This window comes from Physeter macrocephalus, chromosome 1 (genome assembly GCF_002837175.3).
Source record: "Physeter macrocephalus isolate SW-GA chromosome 1, ASM283717v5, whole genome shotgun sequence".
Taxonomy (NCBI): domain Eukaryota; kingdom Metazoa; phylum Chordata; class Mammalia; order Artiodactyla; family Physeteridae; genus Physeter; species Physeter macrocephalus.
In genome coordinates this window covers 121,647,929-121,660,166 of record NC_041214.2, presented here as the reverse complement: position 1 = coordinate 121,660,166, position 12,238 = coordinate 121,647,929, and the positions used below count along the sequence as shown (strand labels likewise).

At 36.9% G+C, this 12,238-nt stretch overlaps 1 long non-coding RNA gene across 1 annotated transcript in view; it reads right to left on the bottom strand.

Moving 5' to 3' along the window:
- Positions 1-406: 406 nt before the first annotated feature.
- LOC112063984 (uncharacterized) overlaps positions 407-12,238 on the bottom strand; it is a 123,167-nt gene continuing 111,335 nt past the window's right edge. Inside the window, exon 6 of the long non-coding RNA XR_002891291.2 lies at positions 407-527. This is a non-coding gene — a long non-coding RNA (uncharacterized lncRNA). The remainder of the gene's footprint in view (positions 528-12,238) is intronic.

Genomic DNA, 12,238 nt, shown 5'->3' with positions numbered 1-12,238 from the left:
AAGTCCAGTGTATATAATTCCAAATCCTTGTTACTGAAAACTACACTAGACATATTGACCAGGATTTCTTAAAGTATTAAGTAACATCAAATGATGATTTACATAATGTTTAATTGGTTATTATTATTATTATTATTATTATTTTTTTTTTTTTTTGTGGTATGCGGGCCTCCCTCTGCTGTGGCCTCTCCCGTTGCGGAGCACAGGCTCCGGACGCGCAGGCTCAGCGGCCATGGCTCACGGGCCCAGCCGCTCCGCGGCATGCGGGATCCTCCCAGACCGGGGCGCGAACCCGGTTCCCCTGCATCGGCAGGCGGACGCGCAACCACTGCGCCACCAGGGAAGCCCTGGTTATTAATTTTTAATGATTGATAAGTACTTACATATGATGTGATCAGATCTTCATTCGATTTAGTTGGTTTTGCAGGAAGGGAGATGGATTTGCATCAGTGCATCCATCCATATTCTATTGCTTGGCATCCTTGAGACCTGTGGCCTCTACTGAGACAACATAGTCATCCCGTTACCTAAAATAATGAAGCAAATGAAGTGTTTAAGGACTGAACACATATCATCTACCATATTGAAACCATGTGATCTACCCTTAAACTAAAGAAACTAGGATATAGAAGCTGGTAAAATGGTTAATGAAGACATCATCATGAGAAAATACTTAACTCTACAAATGATTGTTGGCAAAATAGACAAAGGCCAAAAGGGAATGAAACATTAAAAAATAAAGTGACCTGTCATAGTTATAAACAGACATAAAGAAAAAAAAAACACTTTGGAATATCTTTGGAGTGGCTGTAGGTCCAAAATTTTAAATTTTAGTCTTAAAGAAATATTGAAAGAAGAATAAATAACTTTATATTTTAGAGTAAGATATATGGATTTCTCCATAATTGTGTGTAAATTATTAAAGAGTTTGGAATCAAAAATTTTTATTTTGGGGGAACTGGCCAAGATGGCAGAATAGAAAGACTCTAAGTTTACCTCCTCTCACAAGCACTCCAAAATCACAACAATTTACAGAACAACCACCATCAATGAAAAAGACCAGAACCTATCAGAAAAGATCTCTACAACTAAAGATAAGAAGGAACCAAAAAGAAACAGGTAGGAGAAGCAGAGACATCGTATAGTCAAGTCCCATATCCCTATGTAGGTGATCCACAAACAAGGGAATAATTACAATTGCAGAGGTTCTCCCAAAGGAATGAGAGGTCCAAGCCCCACATCAGGCTCCCTAGCCCAGGTGTCCTGCATTGGGAAGATGAGTTCCAGAGCATTTGGCTTTGAAGGCAAGTGGAGCTTACTTTCAGGAGTCCCAGAGGACTGGGGAAAATAGAGACTTTACTCTTAAAGAGTGCACACAAAATCTCACAGGTTCCAGGAACCATGGCAAAAGCAGTAATTTGATAGGGTCAGACCTACCTGCTGGGTCATACCTACCTGCTGATAGGTAATCTCCTGGAGAGGCAGGAGTTAACTGCAGCTCACCTTGGGGACAAAGACATTGGCAGAAGCCATTCTGGGGAGTTCCTTTTACCATGTGGACACTGGTGTTGACAAGCACCATTTGGGAATCCCCTCTCTAGCTTATTAGCCACAGGACACAGCCCTGTCCTGGCCCAGTGGTCTGTAGGGACCAGTGCTGGGATGCCTCAGGCAAAGCAACTAACGGGGCATGGACTCAGCCCCATACACCAGGGGACAGGCTGCCATAAGGCCCCCTGAGCATACAGCTGCTTCTGGACACATCTCTGCCCACCAGAGGGCCCAGGACCTGACTCCATGCACCAGTGTACAGGCACTAGAATCAAGACCCCCAGGACTGTCCAGCCACAGACCCCAGGACAAAGATCCCCCCACCAGTGGGTAGGCACTAGCCCCAGAATCCCCTGGGCCCCAGCCCCTCCCACCAGAGATCCTAGGGATCTAGGATCTAGCCTAGGGACCAGCCTCACCTACTAGGGAGCAGACACTAGCTGCAAGAAAACCACAGCACTGGAGCCTGCAGTTCTGGCCCACCCACCAGCAAGCCACATCCTGCCCTGGAACCATCTGGGCCCTAGCCTTGCCCACTAGCCCCACAGGCAACTGTGTCAGGAATCAGCCCCACCTACCAGCAATTCAACACTATATTTGGGACTCCTGCAACCAGTCCCCAGGACTCAGCTCTGCCTGCCAGTAGGCCAGCACTAGCCCCAGGACCAGGCAAAAACCTCAGAGTTTCCTGGACCCTGACTCTGGCAACCAGTAGCCAAGCACTAGCCCAGAACCCCCACCAGGGTTCTGCAGTCAGCCACCTCCTGACCTGATCCCACCAACCAGTAGCCAGCAGCCTCCACACAAGGCAAGACCTGGCAACCAACCAGACTCAGGGCAAACTAAGCCTACCAAACTGCCCAAATTGTCAGTATGCCACAACAGAAAGACACACACAGACCTTACAGGGGGAAGCCCTAGAGCATATAGCTCTGGTGATGAGTGCAGTGTGTGCTGCTGGTACACATAGGACATCTCTTATAAAAAGCCATTTCTCTGAAATCAGAAAATGTAACCAACCTACCAGACACATAAAAATAAAAATGGCAACTTAGGCAAAATGAGGCTAAAGAGGAACATGTTCCAAATAAAGGAGTAATATAAAACCCCAGAAGAAGTTGATGCAGTCTATCTGAGAAAGAGTTCAAGGTAGTGCTTATCAAGAATATCAAAGAACTTGGAAGAAAAATGGATGCACAGATGTAAGAAGTTAGAAGTTTTTAACAAAGAGTTAAAAAATATAAAGAACCAAACAGACATGAAGAATAAAATAACTGAATTGAAAAATATACTAGAAGGAATCAACAGTTGTCTAAATGAAACAGAGGAACAGATCAGCAAGCTGGAAGACACAGTAGTGGAAATCATTGATGCTAAAAAGAAAAAAAGAATGAAAGAAATGAGGACAGTTTAAGAGCACTTGGGAACAACAACAAGCACACTAGTATTTGCATCTTAGAGGTTCCAGGAGAAGAAAGAAAGAAAGGAGCTGAGAGAGAAGTGAAGACATAATAGCTAAAAACTTCCTTAACCTGGGAAAGGAAACAGACATCTAACTCCAGGAAGCACAGAGAGTCCCAGTTAGGATTAAGACACATTATGATTAAAACAGCAAAAATTAAAGATAAAGAGAGAATATTAAAGGCAGCAGGGGAAAAGCAACACATTACATAAAAGGGAACTCTTATAAGGCTAGTAGCTGACTTTTCATCAGAAAATCTGCAGACCAGAAGGAAGTGGCATGATATATTTAAAGTGATGAGAGGGAAAAATCTACAACCAAGAATACTCCACCCAGCAAGCTTGTCATTCAGATTTGATGGAGAAATAAAAAGCTGTACAGACAAGCAAAAGCTAAGAGTTCAGTACCACCTGCTTTACAGCAAATGTTAAAGGAAATTTTCTAAGTGAAAAAGAAAAGGCCACAACTAGAAACATGAAAATTACGTAACGAAAAAGCTCATTGGTAAAAGCAAATATACAGTGAAGGTAGCAAATCATCCACACACAAAACTAGTAGGAAGATTAAAAGACAAAAGTAATAAAATCATCTATATCCACAATGAGCAGAAGGGATACACAAAACAATTAAGTGTAAAATACAATATCAAAAATAGTAGTTATGAGGGGAGATGAGTATAAATGCAGGGTTGTTAAAATGCACTTGAAATTAAGATATCAGCAACTTAAAACAATTATGTTTATATATAGATTGCTATATATAAATGTTATGGTAAGCACAAACCAAAAGTCTCTAATGGACACACACACACAAAAGAAAAAATAACCCAAATATAAAACTAAAGACAGTTAACAAATCACAAGAGAAGAGAACAAAAGAAAAGGAGAAAGGAACAAAAAAGACAATTAAGAAAATTGAAATCATATCAAGCATCTTTTCTGATCACAACACTATGACATTAGAAATCAACTACAAGAAAAAAAAATCACAAACATGTGAAGGTTAAACAATACTAAACAACGAATGGCTCACTGAAGAAATCAAAGAGAAACTAAAAAATTACCAGGAGACAAATAAGAACAAAAACACAATGAACCAAAACCTATGGGATGCAGCAAAAGCAGTTCTAAGAGGAAAGTTTATGGCAATATAAGCTTACTTCAGGAAACAAGACAAATCTTAAATAAACAACCTAACCTTACACCTAAAGGAACTAGAAAAAGAATAACAAGTAAAACCTAAAGTTAGTAGGAGAAAGAAACCATAAGATCTGAGCAGAAATAAATTAAATAGAGTAAACGTGCAATAGAGAAGAAACAAAACTAAGAGCTGGTACTTGGAAAAGATAAACAAAATTGATAAACCCTTAGCCAGACTCATCAGAAAAAAAGAGAGGGCCAAAATCAATAAAAGCAGTGATGAAAAGGGAAAGTTGCAACCAATACTACAGAATTACAAAAGGATTATGAGACGTTACTATGAACAATTATACATAAATAAAATGGGCAACCTAGATGAAATGGACAAATTCCTAGATATATACAATTTATAATAACAATAATTCATAAGTCCAATTATAAAATGTGTTATCATCGGCTTATGTCAACACTATAATATTTTGTTGTTATAATTATAGACAATATTTTTGAAAGTATTAATTAATATGTTGGAAAAATATACCAAATATATGGAGTAATATAGTATATCCTTTAAAAATAGTATTTATTAGATTTTCTGTAAAGGAATACATAGATATATTCTGGATATTTGGAAAATATGAATGAATAATGTTTTAAAACATTTAAACACTAAACAACACAAGGAAAGCAAAGGGGAAATAACAATCATTAATATCTATCTTGAAGACTATTGGTAAAAAATATATCAATATTTAAATTTATGACACATTTGCTGTCTTATCAGCTAAGTATTCTTAGACTGTAAATCATCACATTAAAATTAGAAGTTGCTTACTATATATTAAAATTGCATTTTAGGAGATATGTATTTATTTATATATCAAAAATTTAACCTATTATTTGAAAACTAAATAGCATATTTTCTGATTGTTTTAGGACTGACATTTTTGATCTGTGCTGCAAGATTTACAAATTTAATATTTTAAAATAGTTAATATATTTCAACATTATTGTTATATCAAGTGTTTTTCTAATATGTAAGTCAATTAGTATTGTTTAATGCAAAGAGACAAGGAGATTTTAAAATTTTATTAACAATTTTAACTCAACATAGTTTTTATTGTAAATTTGGCCCTAATATAGTAAACCTCATGATACTTCTATGTTTTCCTAAGATTCATTTCCAATGTGCTTTAAAAAATTATTTTAAAGTAAGCTGAGTAGAGCTAAACATAACCTATGCTACATGGGATTATATGCTGAATTGTACCCCTTGAAAATTCATATGCTGAATTCCTAACCCATAATACCTCAGAAAGTAAGTTTATTAGGAGACAGGATTTTTAAACAAATAAATTAAAATGATATTAGGGTGGTCCCAATCCAATATGAATGGTGTCTTTATAAGAAGAGGAAATTTGGACACAAACAGTAAAGACAATGTGAAGACACAGAGAGAAGACAACCAACAAAAAATTATAAGACATACAAAGGAAGCAAAGTATACCCCATACACCAGAAAAAAGCAGGCAATAAAAACTGCCTGTGGAAACAAACAGATGCCACGTTTAAAAAACAAAGACTTCGGGGCTTCCCTGGTGGCGCAGTGGTTGCGCGTCCACCTGCCGATGCAGGGGACACGGGTTCGCGCCCCGGTCTGGGAGGATCCCACATGCCGCGGAGCGGCTGGGCCCATGGGCCATGGCCGCTGGGCCTGCGCGTCCGGAGCCTGTGCTCCGCAACGGGAGAGGCCGCAGCAGAGGGAGGCCTGCATACCACACACAAAAAAAAAAACAAAAAAAAAAAACAAAGACTTCTAAGCAGCCACTATAAATATGTTCAAAGAACTAAAGGAAACCAAGACTAAACAAGCAAAAGAAGGTATGATGACAACATGTACTGGTACTGGGTTGTAATTGGGCTGAAGATGAATTCATGTCTGGATATAGTCTTCATTTTCTTTAGTAAGAATGAGGTATGTTTTACTCTGTGGAACAGGTCACTAAAAAATTGTTGATTGACATAGGTTCATTCCATGTAATATATGAGCAAAGTATTTAATATATGTGAGTGATGTTTTTTCATTAATCCCAATGAAATAAAGTTAAATAATTCAGAATGTCATAAGAATGCATGACATATATTAATGTGCTTACATTAATATAGTACAAATAAAATATTGAGATGGAGTCCAAGTCTGTTTGGGCTGCCATAATAAAAATACCATAGACTATGTGGCTTAAACAACAGAAACGTATTTCTCATAATTCTGGAGGCTGAGAAATCCAAGATCAAGGGGCTAGCAGATTTACTTCCAGGTTTGTAGATGGATACCTTCTTGTTGTATCCTCACATATTGGTGGTGGGCGGAGGAGAAAGAAAGAAAGGAAAGAAGGAAGGAATGGGGGAAGGAAAGGAGGAAGAGGTAGATCTTACTTTGTTCCAAACAAAGCTCACGGCTTTGGAATTAATAATGGGAAAGAGAGAGGAAGATAACCATAAAGGAAATAATTATGAGTGTAATAAATTTTAGGAATCACACAGTAAAATAAGAATCCATAAGAAAAAAATAGAACAAAATCAACAACCAAATAATTGAATTAAGTTTTTTTAAAAATGGAAAGAAAGAAAATGTAAAAGACTGGTATAAAGCCCTCATCATGTCTAGTAAACATCAATAAAAATTCAGCACACTTAGACACAAAACAAGGCAAAAAATTGAATTAAAAACACATATACATATCTTATATTCAATTAGGCACAAAAACAATCATGTATAATAGAATAAAAATTAGACTAATTAATTTTCATTAAATTTCTGACTAAATACTAAAAAAATTAGCACAACATTTTCAGAGATTTGTGAAAAAAGATTTTGATCCAATAACTTATTCTCTTTGTGAAGAATGGAAAAATATTCTCAAATATATAATGGTTCAAAAATTACTACTTATAACCTTCATTTTAGAAGTAAAATGATGTAAACATATACTTAACTGGAACATATATCAAAATTATTACCTCAGGATTGGAAAAGTTGTAATAATATGTAAAGCATTATATAATAGTGTTAAACTAGAATATTATACAGCCATTCATATAATATACTCAGAGAGTTTTAAATGACCTGAGGAATAATTACAAAGTCTAACAAATATTAGACTGATAAATTTCCTATGTGCCAGATACTGTTCCAAGTATATTACATGCATTACATTAATCAACATTTATGTAATCTCACCAGCTTCATTTTAGTTTTGAGGAAACTGAGACTCAAAGAGGTTAAATAAATTGTACATTCATGGATCTGATGTTTGAACAAAACTACTCTAACTCCAGAGATCCACTCTTTACTATTTCTCATAATATGCTATTAAGAAGGAAAAAATGCAGAATGTGATATTGTATATATGGTAAGATTTTGATATCATTTATTTCAACCAACCTTTATAAAAGACTACCAAGAGTCATGCACTGTAGCTATCACATGTTAAATTTTCTATAATTAAAATATAGCTGATAAAATGTTTCATTTTTTTTTTTTTTTTTTTTTTTTTGTGGTATGCGGGCCTCCCTCTGTTGTGGCCTCTCCCGTTGCGGAGCACAGGCTCCGGACGCGCAGGCCCAGCGGCCATGGCTCACGGGCCCAGCCGCTCCGCGGCATGTGGGATCTTCCCAGACCGGGGCGCGAACCCAGTTCCCCTGCATCGGCAGGCGGACGCGCAACCACTGCGCCACCAGGGAAGCCCCAAAATGTTTCATTTTTAATTAAACAGAAAAGAACAGTGAAAACCATTGTTAAAAATGTACACATCTATCTTTCATAATGAAAAGTGATTATTTCTTTCAATTTTGACCCTATATATTTTTTCTTAAAAATAAAGTAATATATGTAAACTTTAAGTCCCCTCTTCCCAGTAAAATTTTAATTCCATGTCTCCACAGTGATGAGGAGTGAGGGGTGGGTGGATTATCATAATTTAATGTAACACTATATAATCCTTTATTTATATTTTTTCTACATATAAGTATTTCTAGAAACACAAAGAGGAGTTGTTTATGTAATGTTATAAAGCTACATGAAATCCTTCTGCAGTTTGATTTATTCACTTATTTTATTTCTTGAGATATAGCCAAGTTGATACATGGATAACTAGATTACTTTTAACTCCTATGTACAAAATATTCACAAACTTATATCCATTCTCCTACTGAAGTGCTCAAGTTATTTGCATGTTCTTTGAACTATAAACAAAGGTACAATGAACATCTTTAGACATACATTCTTGTACACGTCAGGAAAGCTTTCTCTAGTATGTAAAACTAAAACTTAGATTGCAGGGTCATCAGAGACAGTTTTATTTTGTTTGTTTGTTTGTTTTAATTTTATAGATACTGCTCATCTGCAGTTTCTACCTCCACATGTTAAGGAGCTTAGAAGTCACCATTTCATCCTAACAACAAGTAAAAAGCTGAACAGAATGAAAAATCAAGAAATCTTAAATTCATAAAAGAGGAGTGGACACAGGCAAATCACTGCCCCCAATACTGGAGAGACAGACAGGCAAATCCGGGGAATTATGGCTTACCTGGAGTTGAGACTGGCAAGCAGAAACCACCCTGGGATCCAGTGCTGGGGTAGGAAAACCTGAACTTATTTGACAAATTGCTGAAGGTCCAGTGCGGGCAAGTCTGAGAGTTAAAAAACTCCAAATGGTGCAAGTAATAGAGAGGCCTCACACAACATTGTGAGGTTTTCCTTCAGGAGCTCAGCCAGTGTCCCACAGTAAACATCTGAGAAAAATCGCCTTGGGCTTTTGGCAGGGATAGGGGAAAGGAACCAGTTTAAAATTTATCAGAGCACTGTTTTTCTTAACAAGGCCTGCCTTCAGGGAAACTAGTTCACCAGAGCCTAACCTGCTGAGGTATTATCAGAGCCTAATTGACTTGGGGGAAGGGAAATAACCAACTCCAGCTGGCTCTATGCTTCCAGGTGGAAGAAGGAAAAAAACCCATCTCCAGACCACTCTAGCCATCTTGTTCCACCTAAGTGGGAAGAAAAAACTGTGAAACACTGGTGAGGTCTACAGTCCAAGAAAATATTATAAGGCATACCAAAGGTAAAAAACACAATTTAAAGAGACAGAGCAAGTACCAGAACCAGACATGGCAAGGATGTTGAAATTATCAAACTGGGAATTTAAAACAACTGTGATTAATATGCTAAGGGCTCTAATGGATAAAGTAGACAGCCTGTAAGAACTGATGGTCAATGTAAGCAGAGAGATGGAAATCCTAAGAAAAAAAGCAAAAAAAAAGGGTTAGAGATCAAAAATGCTGTGACAGAAATGAAGAATGCCTTTGATGGGTTCATTAGACTGGACACGACTGAGGAAAGAATCTCTGACCCCCCAAAAATATCAATAAAATCCCTGAAAATAAACACAAATTAATGTCAGATACCAAAATACAGACACAGGAAGCTCAGAAAACACCATACCGGATAAATGACAAAAACAAAACAAAACAAAACAAAAAAACAAAAACAAAAACAAAACTGCACCGAGACATATCATTTTCAAACTACAGAAAATCAAAGATAAAGAAATAATCCTGAAAGAAGCCAGAGAAAATAAACACCTTACCTAGAGAAGAAAAAAGAAACTATGCAAACAGGAAGAGAGTGGTGTGAAATAAAGTGCTGAGAAAAAACAAAATAAAAAACAAAAACAACTCTCCAATCTAGAATTCTGTACCCTGCAAATTTATCTCTCAAAAGTGAAGGAGAAATAATGACATTCTCAGAAAAAAAAAAAAAAATTGAGGGAATTTATTGCCAGTAGACTTGCCTTACAAGAGAAGTTTAAAGTTCCTTAGGGAGAAGAAAAATAATATAGGTCAGAAGGTTGGATCTACATAAAGTAAGGAAGTGTACTGAGGAAGGAATAAATGAAAGTAAAATAAAAATTTTTTAGTTTTCTTATTCTTAATTAATCTAACAGAAAACAGTTCATTCAAATCAATAATAACAACAACATATTTGATTATGTATACTTATGCATATATTATATATGTGTGTGTATATAATATGCTTAAATGCTTATATATAAATGAAATGAATGATAGCAATGTTACTAGCAATTTGAATATGGAAAATTAAGTATAAAGCAGTATTAACTGGTAAAAAGTGTTAATAATTATTAGAAGAGATAAAAGAGGATTCTAAGTTTTAAGGGGTAACAAATGTAGGGAGCAGCTACTACCTCTAGGGCTGAGGAAGAATACCAAGGAAGAAACATACTTGGAAGTAGAACTCCTACAAGGCTGATATTCATATGCCTTTGGAGAAAGTATAACTGCAGCTCACAGTCATAGTGAAGAAGTTTGCTTAGGTGACTTAAGCAGGAGCTTGTCTACTATTAGCCACTTCAGGTGTGCAAAATCAACACTGGTCCATGTGGCAAAGGAAAAATGGCCAACAGAGTGTGCTAGAGAGACACTATAAGGCATAGCAGACAGGCTTCAGGATACTTCTTATCCTAGTTTTTGGGTGTTTTTCTTCTGCTAATGCCATAGCTGCCAGCAGTATGCAGGAAATCCACAGGTGCTCCACCTCTAGTGAGTTTCTACTGCACTGTAACAGATAGCTTTTTGTGGACTAACTCTAGCCTTCTCACACCTGAGTGGGTGAATTCCCATGCCCCCTCTTTGTTCCATGACTGCCTAGTGAACTCTGCCTGCACCCCAGCCCTCTCTTTTCCTCCAACCTAAAAACATCATGACATCCCTTCATATCAAGAAGTATATGCTTCACTCCACTTGACAAGTGAGGTCATCCATTTCAAAATCTGAGCCTATGTTGATAATACAGGGGTCCCATTCTGTGATTCAGCTCTATATCTGATGCATGGCTTGACCATGGTCTTATCATGTAGCTTTCCCCAGCCTTCCTGTTGCCTGAGCAGCAGCTCAAAGCTAGAAGTAGCCATAAGCAATGATTATAAGCAGTTAACCTCCTTTCATAGTCAAAGAGAATATATCCTATCTCTAGTTCTTCCCAGGGAGCCACCTTCTCCTCCTTGCCATTTATGAGATAATTTTTTTTTTTTTTTTTTTTTGGCGGTACGCGGGCCTCTCACTGTTGTGGCCTCTCCCGTTGCAGAGCACAGGCTCTGGATGCGCAGGCTCAGCGGCCATGCCTCACTGGCCCAGCTGCTCCGCGGCACGTGGGATCCTCCTGGACCCGGGCATGAACCCGTGTCCCCTGCATCAGCAGGTGGACTCTCAACTACTGCACCACCAGGGAAGTCCTTATGAGGTAATTTTAACATCCTTTCTTTTAGACTGAAGTTCAGCACATCTGTGGCTTCTGCTTCTATTCACTATTCTGTGTTAGGTAAACAGGTGTATTTTAGCTTGTTTTTGACAATGGTTATGTTTTTAAAAAATATTTTGGCATATATTTTATCCATTATTGCTCTAAATTTAAGTAGGAGTTTTGGTTTTGTGGATTCATAATATGATCTTGAAAAGAAGAGTGTATCCTTCTACAACAGAGGTAGAGTGGAGATGGCTGGAGAGAAAACTAAAAATATATATTATCAGAAGGCACAAATGTTCATAAAGTATACTTCCCTACATATGTTTCCTCTTTTAAAATCCACACTCCTCTGGAAATAATCCACCAAGGAAAATGCATGCTATACTTTTTATTTCAGAATTTATTATTTAAATTATCATTTCCTTTTATGATATATAATCTTTTGTATATCAATTCACTTTTAAATGGTATATAGACATTAAGAAAAAGAATTCCAGAATATGTCACTATACTATATTCATATTTATTGTCTTTGGGTTTTTCTTTCTTACCTGCCTATTCTTTTTAATTATATAGGAATCAGCTTTAGAAATTTGAAACTCACATTTTCAGATTATCAAGAGGAGATTTTGATAAACAGTTTCATGCAAATCAAATGTTAAAATAAATGATTGGTTTGTTATCCAGAAGAATTATATATTAATTCACTTTTAAAACTATAATTGCAAAGTAAAACAGAAATTTCTATCAACTCATTAGCTAATA